The sequence below is a fragment of the Asterias rubens genome, chromosome 9 (genome assembly GCF_902459465.1).
Source record: "Asterias rubens chromosome 9, eAstRub1.3, whole genome shotgun sequence".
NCBI classification, from domain to species: Eukaryota; Metazoa; Echinodermata; class Asteroidea; order Forcipulatida; family Asteriidae; genus Asterias; species Asterias rubens.
In genome coordinates this window covers 15914044-15932491 of record NC_047070.1, presented here as the reverse complement: position 1 = coordinate 15932491, position 18448 = coordinate 15914044, and the positions used below count along the sequence as shown (strand labels likewise).

Below are 18448 nucleotides of genomic sequence, written 5' to 3'. Positions count from 1 at the left end.
GTAATGGGGAGGACTTTGATCACAGTGACACCATTTTTATTCTCTTCCATTAAAATTACTTTGATCATAGTGAGGCTGGATGGAAAAATGGTCTTGCACCCTTTGATAAAATCAGAATTTGGACTGTTTTTGCCATGTGGTTTTCTGGGAAAAAGTTATTCTTCAATGTTGTCATATTGAGGCTTGAAGGACAAAGAATCTGATCCCGTTTTGGTGTGATAAGATTCAGCCTCTGTTATTGTGATTGAACAGAGGGAACTTGACATACTTGATAACATATTATTCGTCAAAGCAGGCTCTTGAGTCAAAGCTGAATTAATCAGTCATCAAATCATTTATTTTGTTCATAATAACAGAGCTGTTCATAGTTTCACGCACTTCTAGTGAATGCACTCTTGGAGTAATTATTTTCTTCCCTGTTTGACGAGAAAGCAGTTCATTTGTTCTACTTATTAGAACCATGGAGTTTCCTTCCTCCATGTTAGTACTCTGACTGGATTCATGAGAAATATAATCTCCATTTGTACTGAAACCAGTCTTGATGAATCAAAATTGAAATCTATGCGCTTTATTGGGGACCATGCGATATTATATTCATTTCTTCTCTAAAGAATGTGCAGTGACCTCTTGATATGAAATATTCCTTAGAAGAAAAAAAAAAAAACACTGAGAACTTCATCATTAATCAAACCAAGAAAATGGAATTTGTTTTGCGATTTATTGAGTCGTGTTCCTCCTCTGACAAGCAACACCAAGGTTTTTATGGCATCGCGTTCATAAATTTGAAGCGTGATGTCCACCAGCTTCTTGTTTTTTAAATTGCTGGTGCATGCTATGGTTTTAATGAAATAAGCTTAACCCATAGATCATTTTGATTGCCATCTGCTTGTGAAGCATGCTCGCCTGGCCTTCAAAAGGAGGGACTGCATTTTATGGATGGGAGTTTTTCGCTGTTATGCATCATCTGCTGATCATGTCAATTCTTCTCTTCATCCATTTTTAAATCCACGCTTGAAATCCTAGAAAATGGATGGATCAGTTGCGCGAGGATTGTTTGTAAATTGCAGGGTTATTTTGTTCTGGTTTGGTTGGCTGCACTCTCTAGTATCTCTCATAATACTTGTATGAACTGCCGGCGAGCTCTCTTTACATTCTGGTTGTCGAGATGTGTGCGTGCGTTTTTTGAATTTTGAAGTTTAAAATCTTGATGGGATCTTCATAATGAAGTCCGTGTTGAAGCACGGATCGGGGTTCCTGTTTGGCCTAACTCTAACCCAGTTATTTGAAGTGAAGCCATAGCTTTAGTTAATGAATAATCGCATTGAAGCTAACAGAGTATAAAGTTTGTTTGGATATCAATCATCCGGGGGAAAACATTCCATCTAAAGTACTTCAACCTTTGATAGTTCTGATGATCTGATTTTGCTTTGTTACCCAAAGGTAATAAAAATAAAATATCCAAGCTAAATGTAAGCACGCATTCTTCAACTAAAGATATACATGTTAGAACGCATTCTTCAACTAAAGATATAGCTCATTGCTTGAAAATGCTGTGCTTTAACATCTTTAAAATGTGAGAAACAGAAATTGGATTAAGGTGTTAAACATGTCCCTGTAAATCGATAAGACATGTCTTGGGAAAACTGAAAGGAATGCTGTGTGTTTTTTTGCAAGAATTTGTTACCCCATTGCATTCAAGGGGTACATGCAAACAGTTATGAAGGTAGGTTCTGACGTCTGTGTCATTGACAGAAATTACCTCTTAGCAAATTTTAATGATAAACAAAGTCCTACATGTATGAAACGTCACAAAAGATGTATACATTCATCCTCGGGTTCATATTAGTAAGATTTTAAGTCGTTAACAAATTAAATAAATCCCTGAGACAAGTGCATACGTGTGTCCGCCCAAACCAATACTGAAGCTCTTGACTCCTTTATTACATCATGAACATGATAGAATTACCGTACACAACTCTAGAGATTCAGGTAGGGGCCCAAACCAAGTGCCACCTGCACTTTTCCCCTGTTCCAGAAATATTTTCCTCTGTTCCAGAAATAGTTTCCTCTGTGTAATATCATACACATATGTACTTCTTGTAATTTAGGGAGTTATAAATCTGTTTTCCCACTCCTCACATAGCGATAATCTTCCTGTGTGTAAGTAAACGCAGCCAGTTAACATTCTGACTCCCTGCCTCTGATGGATGTGGAATAGTGCATTCACATGCATCTTCTTACAACAGGCTTCTGCAATCATAAACCATCCGAGGAACTTACAGCTAATGGTCTCAATACTTAAAATCACTGCTGAGAGTAGTTTGCATCTCAGGAATGGATATTAATCTTCATTTAACTGTGTTAAGACTGTCTTGGAGAGAGTGGACGGTGACTTTAAGTGGATGTTGTGATTGACGGTTTGTGACGGCTTTGTGTACTTGCTTTTTTTGTATTACTGTTATTGAAAGCCGAACAACAGTTGAATGAAATGTACTCATGTGTTTATGTTGGTACTGGAATAGTCTGCATTTCAAGTCTAATGTCCTGTACTGTATAGGTGCGCGACTTAGTGGAGAGAGAGGGGGGGGGGGTTGACCAGAATTTAAACAAGCACTTCCAATTGATACCTTATGCGTACACCCTTCTCTACCAGGTTATCATAACTTTAAATACAAAGATGTTTATGGCTCGAACAGGTTGAATAGCAACCCCCCCCCCCCCCTAAAAAAAAAAAAAAATCCCAGTTCTGTTTTGTTTTCTTTCTTGAAGAGTGGCCTTTTAAAAAGCTTGAGAAGCTATTACAAGATGCCAAGTGAAGCTGTTGCAGAAAATACAAATCTGGATTTAAGGGGTTATTCCTGTCACTGTTAATTTGTGGTGATTTCGATCTGCTCAGGAAGAGAGTAGCTTCTACAAGATGGTCATACTTTCCTCAGAGGCCACAAGCCTTCAGCACCCCATCCGTGACTGGAATTGAAGTCGATATTAAAACACTTTACATGGACCCGTTGGGGTAGAAAGCTTTATCAATCTGTGGCCATCTTGTCAGATTTCCTGTGTGTAGTAAACCCACTGCGGTGCTACATAAAGAGGGGCCATGCTGCTTTGCTAACACTAACAGGCACTCCTCCAATCTGGTTGTGTGATTTTGTTAGGTAGATAACAAGATGTCTCTACTCGGTGGTCATTTACCTGAAGCATTTCTTAAGAAAGCAAACAGGGATGAGAAAGTTCAGACTTTTGTTATAAAAATGTGTTATATCTGCATGTTGAAATAAAATGCAGCTACTTTTCTAAAAACTTTCTAAACCTACTCTTTTATGAACCTCGTTCTCTAGTGCTAAGGATACGGTTCGTAAAAGCTATTTAAAATCCAAAACTACAGGGGTTACCCAGGGTTGGAACTGCCATTATTTCAATGTTTCTTCTAAGACATGTAAGATCTGGATACCAGTTTCAGACTTTTTTTTTCAGCATTGACACTCACTCATGAATAACTATTTAACAAAATATTAAAAGTACATTTGGGTGTACATGTAAGGAGAAGTATATCACGCAATGCTTATGTCAATAGATTCTGTACCACATCCAGGAAGCAACAAAATAAAAACAATTTTTTTTTCTTTTTCTTTTTCAATGGATCCTTTTAATGATTGATTTAATGATGTTTTTTGTTTTTTAGAGTTAATGGAAGAAAAAAAAGGGAACTCATTTCCCGTTTTATCATTCCAACCTGAAAATATGATGGTACATCTCTATTTTCTTTAATGCTACATTAATTCCTGTAAGTTCACAATAATCCTTTGAGTATGTTATCAGCTTTCTCTTCAACGTAGTAAGGGTTATATTTTTTATTGCACTGCCTTTCAGGAGAAATACTGTCAGATTATTAGACTTATTTTCCTAAGCTTGAATGCTTTTCATTTTGATATTTTGAGCCTTTTCATACCAGCACTAATTTGACTGATAATCACAAGAAACAAACCATGTTTTTAAGAACTTAACTGGAGAATTACGACTTGTGATGAGAAAGTGTAATGGCATACGTCACTCCGTCTTTACAGAATAGGGCTTCAGTTGCCTGTGTCATGAATTAGAAATCCCATCACTGTTGTTGCCCACAGTCCGCTGTACGTTTGCACAAGTACAATCAACTTGGGTCAATATTTGCTGTAAATTAATTCACAAACTACATGTACAACTATAGACTTGATCGTCCAAATGAGCAGTTGTAATTTCATCATCGATGTACGTACTGTCTCCTTGAGCTCTTCAGTCAGGATGGAGCGCCCCAGGTTATCAACTAATTATTATTTTTTATATAGGTGTTTACCTTGTGTGATTTTTAAAAATCAATTATTGGACATGTTTTTGGTCATGTACATGTAGTCATTCTCAGGCTCTGCCAATTTTGAACAAACAAATTTATTGGAGAAATGTTCTCAGTCACAATAGCCTAAGAGCAAATCCTATCAGATATGTTATTGCGGTAAAAACAACTTAATGAGTGCAAAATCAGCAAGTTTATAATGGGTTTGTTTAAAGGTGGGTGGCTTTGGGGATTGAAGGGGGGGGGGATGAAATACATTAAATGTATTACTTCAGTCTAAGCATGACCCATCATTCATATTATTCAATCACTTTGGCTTTGAGATAATGGACGTGCTATTAAGAGAAAGATTTACCAACGCTATTTATTGCCAAGGAATCAAAACACATTTGTGGGTGTGCTGAGCATCACAGGGGATATACAAAGCATGATTTATTCATCTCCCACCCAGTTCTTCCAAATTCTATTTTGTTGGCAATCCCTGGAGTCGGGAGAGTATTTGCCATCGGGAGTTTGAAACCCACCAGCTTGTAAATGTCATCTCCCTGCAAGATTTTTTAAAACCATTTGAAATATTCATTTGAGCAGGTATATTCTCTCTTGCTGTCATAACGATCAAATAGCAGCCAAGCATTTTAAAGACATTGACACCTTTGGTAATTGTCAAAGACCAGTCTTCTCCTTGGTGTATCTCATTGTATGCATAAAATAACAAACCTGTACAAATTTTACCTCAAGAATAATGGAAGAAAAAACACCCTTGTCGCATAAGTTGTGTGCCTTCAGATGCTTGAATTCAAGACCTCAGCTGAGGTCTCAAATTCAATTCAAAAATTTTAGCGAGAAATTATTTCGTTCTCAAAAACTATGTTTTTTTTATGAGGGAGCCCTTTTCACAATGTTTTATATTATCAACAACTCTCATTGCTCGTCACCAAGTATGCTGTTAATTTTTTTGAGTAATTACCAATAGTGTCCAGTGCCTTTAAATAGCAGCCAAGCGTTTTAAATTTTGGCTGCTGTTTCGTCTTGACATCCGAGAAATGCATTTTAAACACTCAACATTTGGAGCACTTGTTGGAAGCCTGGAACGTTGGCTAATTTAAAATGCCACCCTTTATTTACCGGGGCACTAACCGTGTGGCCACATGTCTCTTAGTTTAAAAAAAAAAAAAAAAAAGAGAGAAAAAAATAAAATAAAATGCAAAATATAAAAGGGAAGCAGAATGCATAGGGTCAGGGTCAGTCGAAGGGGGGTTCCTGTTTCCACTTAGATACTACTATGGCTAAGTGCGTGCCCCTGCTTTCCCCCAACCAAATGGCATTATCAGCTTTCCAGTGTTGGGTTTCATGTGAGTACATCCGGTTTGTACGGTGTCATGACGCCCTCTATAGTTCAATATAGTCCTTTACTACAGTCAATCCTCCGAGAAATGTTTTGAACAGTAAAAAAAAAAAAAAAAAAAAAAAAAAAAAAAAAAAAAAAAAAAAAAAAAAAAATTGAATAAAATCTATAATTTTTTAACAAACTATATATAAGAATATGAACTCAAAAGTAGTATGAACAAAATTGAATGAGGGCTTCCGTGTCATTCATGGGCATATAGCAATTTTTCAACTTCCTCAGTGCAAAAAGAGCCTCATAATTACGCTATGTTTGGATTCCAATTTCAGGCAGTCCTTAATAACTGTGTTTGGTCTTTTACGGAGCAATATATAAATAGATTAGCCTTCGCCAGGAATTAAATTATAAATTCACAGTTGAACCATGTCATTTATGACCTCAACAAGATTTTACAGCATGGACACAATGTACATATTAAAGTAAAAAGGTTTTTTATGGGTTTACTGTGTTACACACAAAACAAAATACCAAATTTTACAACTGTATTAACCTCTGTGACATATAACATCTACATTGTCTGCGTTTGCTCTTTAGAAAGCTCATTAAACCAACTCTCGAAAGTACATGTAAAGCGTAATTAAGAAGGCTTTGAAGTAATGAGTTAATTAACAACAACTGTTGTCATCAGCATCGTAACAATTACATGTGAATTAAACGCCACATTTTCTTGTAACGATGTATGGGGTATTAATTTCAGCGCGGACAACAACCTATGTTAATCACTCGCCCCAGTCATTCTAACTCTACGCTATTCAACTTTTGATGAAGAGTGCTAGCCTGGACTAATCAGGGGTTTCACACCTACCATTAAGAGATGCATCACAAATCACACAAATCAACTGTAATTATGTTCCTTTGGGGCTGGCTCAATGCCTGTATTGAACACGTATACACACACTTTGTGAAATTGTAGTTTGCTGTTTGTTTTTGTTTCCTGTGTTGACAGGGATGGGCGCCCACAGCAGGATGTTTGAAAAAACATTGAGGCAATGTAGTTTATATTTCGCGGAAAGTAACCTAAAGATGTCTTTTTAATTTGTGTGGATTATTTGGTATTTTTTACCACTGGCATAATGATCAAAACAAACCTTTGACATCATGCAGCATGGAAGACAGAGCTTTAAAGAAAATTAGTCAATATAATCTCGGGGCTAGTAGATTGGCAGAGCATCGACACATTAATCCAGAGGTTGCAGGTTCACATCCAGCTCATTATTAATCCAGAGGTCGGGAGTTCAAACCCTGCTGAAGTCATTTAAAGGTTATCCAGTCAGTTTTCCTAGTGGATTATTAGTTGATATTCAAAATAAAAAGTCACTTCCCAGGTTGTATCAGAAACTTGGGCGGTTCTTTGGATGTAGCGGAGAACACTATAGTAAGGCTTGGTAGAACACCACCACTTAATCCGGAGTTCGCAGGCTCAAATTTTGCTCCACTCAAATATTCTTTGTTCAACCCAAAATCAATTTAATTTCAGTCCATAAATGTTGAACATATATAGCTTGATCACCCTCATTTGATACTTTAATTTATTTAAGTATTCATTATGAGATCATATGTCGGATACTTGAAATGATTAATGTGTAAAATCGATTACTAAGATGTGTAATAAATTATAACTCAAATTGGAAAACAGTTTTTACGTAATTATTAATTCTCTGAAAATCTGATGAAATGATGTTGCAGGGCCAATTAATTACTACATGTTTTGTACCTACATTATAATATTCCAATAATACTTAATTTAGAGTTACCATAGAAACCATTTTATAACCTGCAATGGAAATGTTAACCAGGCATAATGGGATTCAGGTTTTCATGGTGTTATTATTCAGCGTCTCATTCACCTCTATGGACTGTGGTTTGAATCCCACCTTGGGAGCCTCGCTTGTTGTGCAGGTTTTCACGCCTTACCTAAGTGTGTGGTTGTTACCCATCAGGGCTTCCCTCCCACATCAACAACTGCTCGTTGCTTCGTATTTACAAATGTATATTTAGGCCTATGGGTTCCACTCAGTGTAAGAAGACTAATCCTCCTTCATAAATATATAACGATGATAATTTACTTTTCAACCTTCGGGTTGGATTAAAGATGCACGTGCTGTATATTGTGCAATGCATGTAAAAGAACCCAACACTTATCGCTAGAGAAGGGGTTTTTGCACCGGTGTTTCTGGCAGTGGCTGCTGAATCCAGCAGCACCTTGTAAATTCTTACAAGGTTCATCAGTTGGTCTTAGAATTAAAACAAAAACTTTTAAACCTGTCTTAAAAAATTGTTTCTCTTTTCAAAAAGTGCCTACAGCACCTTATTGGGTGATGCATGTGCTATATAAGACTGCTTTATTAATAATGAACAAAGTATCATCTTTCCTCTCATACAAATAAGAATGAATTTGAAAAAAAAAAAAAAAAAAAAAACTTGTCTGCATTAGTCTCTGTTCATCAATCCCAAGTATGGATAAAGTTTACAAATACCAAACTAAAGTTAAACACATCTTTCATATAACCCCTCCACAGACTCTCATTTTTCTCTCATCACCTCTATCTGTAAATAGTTTTGATGAGTTCTCCCATCAAACCTGGTGGTGATTGCCAAGCTCTGGTCCCAAGACATGCCCTCATCACTCAACAGCCTCCTACAATTTATCTTCATCCTCACACCTTGCTCCCTGGGTTTCAATCCTTTCAGTCCACAATTTAATATCTGCCAAGTCCCCCTGGTTTAGTAGCAACACTCTGATGGATTTGGTTAAACTCATTCTGCTCTTGAGTAACGATCTTCTTGGGATCATGGATCACACTATGACATTTTGACTGAAAAGACAGTTTCAGATCCCCTCAATGTTTGAAACAATTCTGCTTTTAAAGGGAAGAGTTGAGCAAGAGCAAGGATTAATGAGTGCCTTTGTTCAGAGAACATGGATAGGAACTCTGCAAACCATCTTAAATGCTTATCCATTTTGTAATGCTGTTTTTGATGGTTGGAATAGATTAAAAGGGATCAAAGAAATCACTAAATCCCTTTTTTCTCTCTGCTCTAGAACTCGCTTGACTCATCACAGAGGCACAGAAGGCTTGGAAACAACAAATGCATGGTGAGTGTGATTATCTTTAATAAGGAGATTAACTGAACCAGATTTCACTATTCCTCATCTCTAAGTCACTGCATGTTTTGGATCTTTACTCTTTGGTTCAGAACATCTGTTGAAGCTTTGTACTAACTGCCAGCTCAATGTCCAGTGAGCAATTTCATAAAGCAGCTTAACAAATTCATCCGCTAAGTAAAAGTTAGTTGGTAACCACACACAAGCAACACACAGTGTTGATGGTAATCTGCTTCTGCTAAGCAAATATTCCTTCGTTTAGCAAACTTATCTTCACTGTTGGCTTACAACAATTTTTTACTACCTAAAGGTACTTTTACATAATTTATGCACTGAAGCAACCATTATTACTTGACAAAACTTAAATGAGCAGAGGGTAGAATATCAGTTGCGAAAGCCGTTTTCACACCACAGCATTTTAGATTGAGTCCTTTGCTTTATTTTGGCAAGGTTGTGAAATTATTTACAAATTACCTTTCATGTGAGTGAGAGGAAAGAATGTTTAGGTCTGTCCAAGGTCTCTGGTGAAACCTTCTCAAACATTGCTCTACAGTATTTTGTAGCAAGGGACATTGGTTTTATTGTCATCATGTGAATAGGGCTTAAGCCCTCACTTACAGATATGCTAAAGCATCATGTTGTGAGATCTGGACCCCTACTTGAGAAAGTGGTTCACACTCTCAATTAGAACTGTTCATCTGTGGCCTTGGGAGAAAATCCAGACCAAAAGGAATGAAATTTAAGCTGTCTTCTCATTATCATCATTCAGCACAGGCGCTTGACATCTCCCTGCCTAGCCTCTGATCATAACCCTCCAATTTATTTTCTCTCTCTCTCTTTGTGGGGCGACCATCCATGATCAGAAGAATTCCTAGAATCATGATCTTTACCTTGACAGTTCTTGAATAGCATTTTTGAGTCTAGAATGCTGTTGAAACCTGTCTGGATGAGAAAGTATAAATCTTGCTTTTTTTCACAGAGCGAGTATGAAAATTGTAGACATGTGGGAAAACCTGAGGTGTTACATTGAATTGTAAAAAAAAAAAAAAGTAGAATCGCACATGCTTGTCACAGTTGTAGAAGAAAAGTGAGGTTAAGGATAATTTTTTTTGCGCTTGTCTCTGAAACAATAGTAAGTTTTTTATTTGTGTAATGGAATGCCTTGGGTCTAAATGGTAAAATTCAATCAAATTCAAAATCACAGTCCAGCATTTTGACTTATTTCTTTATAAAGACTACATGTAAAACTGGCAGTTTAAACTTGGCTGAGTTTAAATTGTTTGAACTAGGAATTTTCATTGTAAGTTTCCTTTGGGCTTTAAACAAGAAACTGAAGGTTAATTACACTTTGTTCAGGTTGCCAAGGAGAGATCAGACAGAACAAGCCATAGATCACTCTGTTTCGCTCTCCCATTCACCCCAGTTCCTTGTATTTCACCCCAGGAGATTAAGTTTGTTTTGTTCTTGCGACCCCCTGCCCTGTGTGTGAGGGATTTGGTCTTGACTGATGAATAATAGCCAGTTGACTGTTGTTAAAAAATCTTGTGTGGAGATGGGGGAGAGTTAGAAATAACTGAAGTTAGTCCCTCCATAGAGGGTTAAATATGATCTGATGTCAGTTGTCACTTTATAAGTCTGAGAAAATGCATGAACACCTTATTATATTAAGCAAAAATGTGATGTGCCTTTTCTCATCTGACCTTCATTAACAATTGACTCTAACCTACTTCGCTGTAGACGTTTTTTCTCAACCTATTTTCTTGTCTCCTGGGCTTATAGTTGCTGTTTGTGTAATGAAGTCATGCTTACATGAAGTACGGGTCATTGTATTGGATTGAGATTTTCAAAGATGAGATCCTTGGAGTTTGTTGGAAGCGGACTCTGAAGTCCATCAGATTTGTAAAGTGGGTCGAAGTACCCAAGTGACTTGGTTGCCAGCATAGTCTTTATGTCATTATCGTTTTCATCTGGCAAGGTCAGTTTCATGTTGGAAAGCTTTACACTTGAAAACAAGGCCATGGATCTGTCAAAGATGGGAATAATGAGAATAATTTTAAGGGAGCATGAAGGCAAGAGCATGAAGGCAAGAGCAGGGCAACAGTAATGTGGCCTTCAAAGTGGGTTTCCAAGACTGGTAGAGAACTTTCTTCCCACCAATTCAGAAAGCTTCTTAAATGGTGCAAATAAAATTGATGGAAGTTCATGCGGTGAAGCGTGAGTTTGCCTGGGGGCCTGTGGTTCTCCTGTTCTCCTTAAGTTGGGTTTGAGCTTTTGTCATCTTCTTGTCATCAGTGGGTGGAAGGGCGTGTGTAGTACATGTAGATGCATTGGAAGAGATAAGGTGTTAAAATCCATTTTATATTATTTCTTAAGCCTCATTGAAAGGGATCGGTGTGTCTACATCTTAGCTTGGATATTTGAAACCTGACCTCTGACACCCGACTTTTCACTCTCGACCTCTGACACCCGACCTCATCAACAGAAATCATCACCTGATGTATCACAATGTACAGGGTCAAGTTGCTATGGTATTATATGAATGCTCTGTACACAGTTCAAGCATGCAGTTTTTGTAAATTGACTCTCAAAGTATGGGAATATGGTAGCCTCCTGACGCCATAATATTTATTGACTGAATTTCAATACAGTTCTGAGTAATAAAAGAATAGGACATGAGACGTGACAAGTTAAACAATATATGCTGCATTTATAGAGAAATAACAGGAATACTTTCATCCTAGTACACTTAGCATCTGTTCAATTATAATTTTAAATTCAGCGAGTCGATGGAGCTTAGAATTAATGATTTCCATTTTTCTATGTCTTTCCTGCTTGCATTTTTTGTACAATACCATAATTAGATAACCTTTCATATGCAAGAACTATTTTGTGGAGGGGGGGGGGGGCTAAAAACAATATTTTGTTATGCAACCATGAAACAAATGTCAATTTTGCACTCTGGTTTGTAGTCAACTTCATATTTGAAAGGCCTTTCTTTTAGAATGAAACACTGAGCTTCCAAGTGCATTACTAGGCCTACATACATTGTACCTAAAGTGCTCACATGGCAACAACTCATTTGAAACATCGCCTTGGTTAATAATAAGTAGAATACAAGGTTTGCTGTGTCACTAAAGAATTCTTTTATGATCCAATGATCAATAATGCTTGACAAAGCTCATGATTTAAAAGCGGTTTTTAGTGATGTTATCCCAGGAGCCCCGTGCTCAAGATGTTTGCAGTTTTGTTTACCTGGCCTCGGGGGATTCGGTATCCTCCATAAAATATTCAAAGATCTATTTTAGAACCTCATAATAATCTCCTCCGTCTTTATTCTCCATCTTACACGTGCCTCATGGCAAATAATTCAATTGGTTTTTTGTCCACTGTGGGCATGCTGCCAAGTAACGTGATTTATTGCAATTTCTGCAATTTTAGGAGCCCCTTGTATTTGCAAGTTCTACTTTAAGAAAAATGGCCAGAACCAGCAGTCTTAGTCCACTTTAATGTATGTGATAACCATCTTTCTCTTTTTTTCTTTGAAAAAATGGAGAAATATCAGTAAACAAGGAAATTTGAAAGACAAAAGCATCTGCTTGTGTTAGTTTTTCTACCATAACTCTCATTTTGTAGTCATATTTCCGATATTTGTTCTTCTTAGTCTGGTACTGTAGCATTTGTCTGATCATGCTTAAGTACAGAATAGATGTTAATTTTGCATAAGATAAAGAATATTCATTTTGGTTTTTACCAAATAATTATACACTGATGTGTGTTAGCACTGTATACTCAGTACTTACCCGAGTTCTGTGAAAAAAATCACAGGCATATCCTGGTGTCATGTGTTTTCAGTAGGATAACAAGAAATGCCGACCAGGTGTATTGCTGCTGAATGCAGAAAAACACTTTTTGAAATGTACCAATTCACGACTTGGACGTACATGTACTTTGCACGTGTGTTTACTATACGTGTTGCAGGCAAAGTCTGCCTCGATTGACGTCACAAAAGGGGTAGGCGGAGTCAGCCCCCCAAACAACTATATATATTTTTTAAACATATAAATCATGACAAACAATTACTAAAAAAATTGTTTTACTGTTCGTAAGCATATACTCTTATGTTTGAAAGAAAAAAAATTCTATTTCCAGGTGACTTTAAAACACACACACTTCATAACAATCCGTTTTCCCCCATTTTAGACCAGTAGTGTTTTGTTTCAGGAGATAAGAAACCAATCTTTGATATATTCTCTTTAATTTAGACGTACTATTTTTTACGCTTATCGGAATTTATTACAGTAGTTAATCCAAAAAAAATATTGTTGTCATTTTCACTTAAAATATTTTAATTTTTTCCTCATATTTGCACACCATAGAATCCCAAATAGTAACCACCTCACGTGATCCATCTAGTGACTAAAGCAGAATGAAACTCAATCTAGCAGATAGTAATTTTGTTTTGAACTTTTGAGGTTGGATGATGTTTCTTTGACTCATTTGAATGTTGGCATAATAATGCACTAGTGATTAGTACAAAAAAATCAATCATTTTATAAATGTTTGAGCATAACCAACGACTAGGAAACTTTATTCTCAGCATGATTAAGCCTGATGAAAATGCAGACCGTGAGTAACATGCATAGCTTCTGTCACCGGTGCAGCTTGCACAATTTTGCGGTAACGGGAATCAAAGTTGGGGACCGAAAACATATGAGGGTCGATAACGTACGACGTTACGATATTACTCGGGTGGGATCCGAACCCTAGAATTGCAAAGGTCGTGGGTTCGAATCCCATCCGAGTAATATGCCTGTGGTACAGTTGCCTTATTATGATTTTCAAAAATAAACTGGTTTGTATATTATAGCTTGATGTTCAAAATATTAAAGTTGCATCCCCTTTATGGTAATCCCGCTCCTGCCACTTCCCAGGTTGTATAATAAACTTGCGAATGGTCCCTGGTTATCAGCAGTTATGGCTTTGACTGGAAACCCCTTAACAATGTAGGGAGATCACCAACATAAGGGCTACATGTAGATGGCTCAGCTGTATGAGGACTGGCAGTTTGAATCTGGGGGTTCAAATCTCACTCGAGTCAATTTGACTTTGTTCAGCCCCAAATTATTTAAAACTTATCCACTCGGTTTCCAATGTGGTTTATTGCTTCAACTGGATTGTGAAACTGAGCCAATACTATAAGCAAATTTGACCTCAAATTGTGAAATCTAACACTTACACTTTTTAGCAGTAGAACAGCACCTCGCTCGCATCCCAGTTGTCATTATATTGTGTTATTGATTTCAACACCACAGAGGGCTCATTCATTTTGTAATGTTTTGTTGCCTTTGTTTGTTTGCAAGGGTGCTTTATTATCAAAGCTTGATTAATATTTATTCAATAATAGTGCAGTTTTGAGCCCAGGCGCCAAATTTACACCAAATATGCTAAGCAAAGGCAAGTCTTGCTAAGTAGAAAAGGAAATTGTTATCATAAAGATTGGGGTCGTAATCAGAAGCTTTTGTCAGGCGATTTTAAATTTGATCTGTCCTTTAATTTATGTTTCTTGTTTGGTAGTTCTTTTTTTATGATCAGTGCACTGCAGACACATTGTCTGAAAAAAATATCCCTGCCTTAAACATTAACGTCTAGAGCAAATACAAGGGAGTTATTAAAAACAAGAAAATTGTTGTTTTATACCTATGACATGAGTCTAAGAAATGAAGTCCTCTGAGAAAGTTGCTATGTCAAAACTTAAATAGGATCTAGCTGTAGCGAGAGGAAGTTTTTTTTTCGTGTCAAATGTAGCTGAACAAAATGCAACCAGAGTGTATCAAATCAGCCTTTAACATGGATCATTGGCAGAAAGTGAAAGACTTGGAGCACTACACCTGGCCTCATTCTGATTGCTAAGTTTGCTCCTAGTGGACCTCTCCCTCTAGACACTCGCTTTCATACCACCCTCTCTAACCCACAAATTGATCAGAAAGCTCCTCAAGCCTGAAAATGTCACCAGTCAAAATCTATTGCAGGTACTTAACTTCCTTTCACCTAATTGATCTGGGTTCCAATCCCACCCTGGCTGCATTACCAAATCGCTGGATAGGTTTTGAGAATGCTTTATAAGGTCAACTGTGAAAAAAAATAGTCAGATGCATCTTCATTTCTTTGTGCTTATGCAACATGTGGAATTGATGATTTTTTAGTGTGTTTCAGCAAGACCCTAAAGCTGTTGCTTAACCTCTCTTCCACGTGATTGATCTAGGTCCAAATCCCACTCTTGCCAAATCCAGGGTTTAGAATCTCAAAAGGTCAACCATCCTCAAGATTCCCCGTTGTTTTATAGTCGGTGGTTATCCAACATGTGGATGTAATATTTGTACAAGTTCATTCCAGATGATTACAAGGTAGTTTTCTTGCCAAGCTGTTCTCATGGGTGAGCGTTTCTCGCCTTTGACTTCTCCTATGCCTTGGGCTGCATCTTCTGATTAATCAAGCACAGTACGTCAGGTGTTTTCTATGAATCTGTGGTTTCCTATGTGTCTAATTATAAGCCATGATGCAGTGACTGCTGTAGCCCAAAGATCCGATATCACTCCTCGGGTCTCAAGAAAGTTTCGTATAAATCACCCCCACTTCTTAGTCTGTATTTTCCATGGAGATGCAACTTTGACCTTTCAGTTAATTTCTCAGGTGAGTGTGCATGATCAAGATCCTTGTGAAGCAGTTGCTTGGCACGTGAGAAATTTGAGGCAGTTCACCCACCCCAGTGTCAAAAGTTCTTCTGTGGGAGAAAAAGAAAAAAAGAAAAAAAGAAAGAAAAAAAAACAGAAAACGACTAGATTTTACAGCAGCTGTTGTAAAATATTATTAAAATTCTGGGTTAACATTTCAGTTCAGTTTTATTCTGTATTTTGCTGTGCAAATTTATCCCCCTTTTCATTTCTTGTCCTGTTTTGTGTTGTCATTGCTGGACCAAACTTCCTTCAAAAATGACAGGCAAGATAAATTACTCACCGGTTTATGAATCCTGCATGCCAGAGGTTCTTATGGTAGTAGATTGCATTACGGGCAAGTTGTAAACAGATCCTATTCGGATTACTGGGTGTCCATCATTCATACTCTTGAATGATTCCCTACATATATGTTTGTGATTGTATGTCTTTCCAATAGTGGAATAAACCCCCAAAACCATGAGACTTAGAAATTCTATACAGGGACCTTCATTTGCCAACTAGGTTAATTGAATTGAAATAATATACCCTGCAACATCAAACATGGTTTTTTTCCGTATGTTACTCCACATACTTTGTCCTTTATTGCTCTTTGATGAAAGTGTGAACAACCAAATTCCCGACAATAATCTAATTATATCCATCGACGTTCAATTCTCAAGTCAACGACTCTCATAGGGCCAGATTAAGAGGTTGCCTTCGATCTCAGATTCAAAAGCTATCCAATTAGATTAAAGCTATAAAATTCTCAAAAATGATTGATGGCTTGCATGGTTTATAGTTTCCTCGTTTAAAAGAGTCCTTTGTAATGGTAGAGTCATGGATTGTTTTTTGTCATCGTAATGACAATTTGTGGGCACAAATATAAAGAGAGAAACAATAGAAGTCACATATGAAAGTTTCAGGTGAATACAGCATCTACTTGTTGAGAAAACAGCAAAAATCTGTCACAGTATTTTCATAAGTACGATATTTACTAACATTTCATGCGAGCTGTTGTTTATGAAGTTCATGCTAATGTCAGTTATATATCAACTCCTCATTTATTCACATGAATTAAAGGCAGACAGTGTTTTAACTTTAATTTACTAATTTATTTGCAAAAATTGCTATTAAATCGAACTTTCCCCTTCCCCCCAAAAACAACAGCACAGGTGAACAAATTTAAGTTGGATATTTATGTCAAATTGACAGTCATACGTTTCAGTCATACCTACTTTTCATGTATTTGGTGCTAACTTTCAGCTGGAGTGCATTAGGAGTGTACTTGATGCCACTCTGCCATAACTCATACATGAGAATGTGATTCCCATAACAGCTGCCTTTTTAATCTCTTTCCTTTGCCTTCAAACATGATCCAGAGAATGAGAGATATGCCACACAAAGCCGACAGCGACATATTTTTCTCATATTCCCCAGCTTTGGCTTTGGTTAGCGTTTTCGCCTTTTCTCTCCTGTCTTGTCAGATAATATACAAGTTGACAGCGTGTGAAAGCCCTGCTCTGGCTTTACCGTAACATCAATCTGAGACTTGTGGCAATTACACGTATGATTATGGGGCTGTCTTCTATGATACATAAAGTCTGTTACTTCATTCCGCTGGCAGTGATGGGTTTTTCCAACGTTCACTATGATTATTATTTTTTTATCAGTTGATTGCATTTCGAGCATTTAATCCTTTTAAGTGCAGAGGAACTGTTTGCATGCATGGCTACAAGCTTCGCTTAGGATTACTGTAATTTCACGATCACTTTCTTGCCTGCCTGATCATTTTTGAGACTGGTCTTTTTTTCAACACAGTGGCTGCTCCTGTGTGAAGTGTTGGGAGGTACTTAATCCTAATGTAGAAAACACAGTTTCAGGGAAAGCGGAATGTATTATATCTAGTCTCTGTGAGAGATCTTCCCCTGTGCAATTCGGCAACTCAACCCCCATGGGGTTAATTCATTAGAGAGCGTTATTGTGGCAGGCTGCAGTATCGATCAAGTACGGTTGGGGACAAAGCACAATAGGGGCTGTCTGCGTTGGTTTATCAACTATTTAAATGAAGGAACTGCATCTTTGTGCTTGACCTACAAACTTTGCCAGCCTCCCTGCCTCCCTTCATAGACCCTCCCTCGCCAATTTGTCCTCACGTCTCCTTCTTGCATTACAATCGTGCTCCACTGTAAGGAATCCATCTCAATTTTCACCATGTGCTTTTGTATCGCCATCTATACTCTCCGCCAGCATTTTTATGATCAGACATTTCCACCAATACATTTTTTTGGTAGGAACGCATTCTAATGCTTCATTGCCAACACTCCGTGTTTACTTTAGGTGATTATTAAATTAGTTAGTAACATTTTTTGGGTAACAAAAGATATCTGCCCTTTAGAAAAGATTCACCAGGCTCAAAACATGGAGCCATTAAAAATGTTTTTTTTCTTTTCTTCACAACTGAATTGTCCGGCAGTTTAGAGAGCATTTACATGTCTGTCGCTGGTTGCTGCTGTCTTTGACAATGGATCCCTGTGATCAGGTGATGTCACTGGTTAAAAACAGCACCCTGACTTAGGTCAGAAGAAGGCATTAGTTGGCAATTATGTTTCAGCCTGGCTTTCCATTTCCTAATCTCAGCTATGGCATCTCCAGGAGGTATAAACTATTTTTCCTGATTTCTTTACAATCTACTTGCAAGCTTCCCCATAGAATTTCGTTGTTGAAATTGTTTTCTATTTGATTTCAATCCTGTGACACACATTTTCTTGTGTATAAAGTACAAAATGCTATTGTGAAGTTGAAATTGGTGTTGCAATTGGAACACAACAACAGAGGAACTTTATTTTTATTGTAGCAAGGGCCATGAGCACTTTTGTGAATACTGGCGCTATAGA

General features: G+C 37.3%; 1 long non-coding RNA gene across 1 annotated transcript in view; it reads left to right on the top strand.

Annotated features, from left to right (window-relative positions):
- Positions 1–18448, top strand: part of LOC117295089 — a 45196-nt gene that overhangs the window by 13107 nt on the left and 13641 nt on the right. Inside the window, exon 2 of the long non-coding RNA XR_004519635.1 lies at positions 8779–8832. This is a non-coding gene — a long non-coding RNA (uncharacterized LOC117295089). The remainder of the gene's footprint in view (positions 1–8778; positions 8833–18448) is intronic.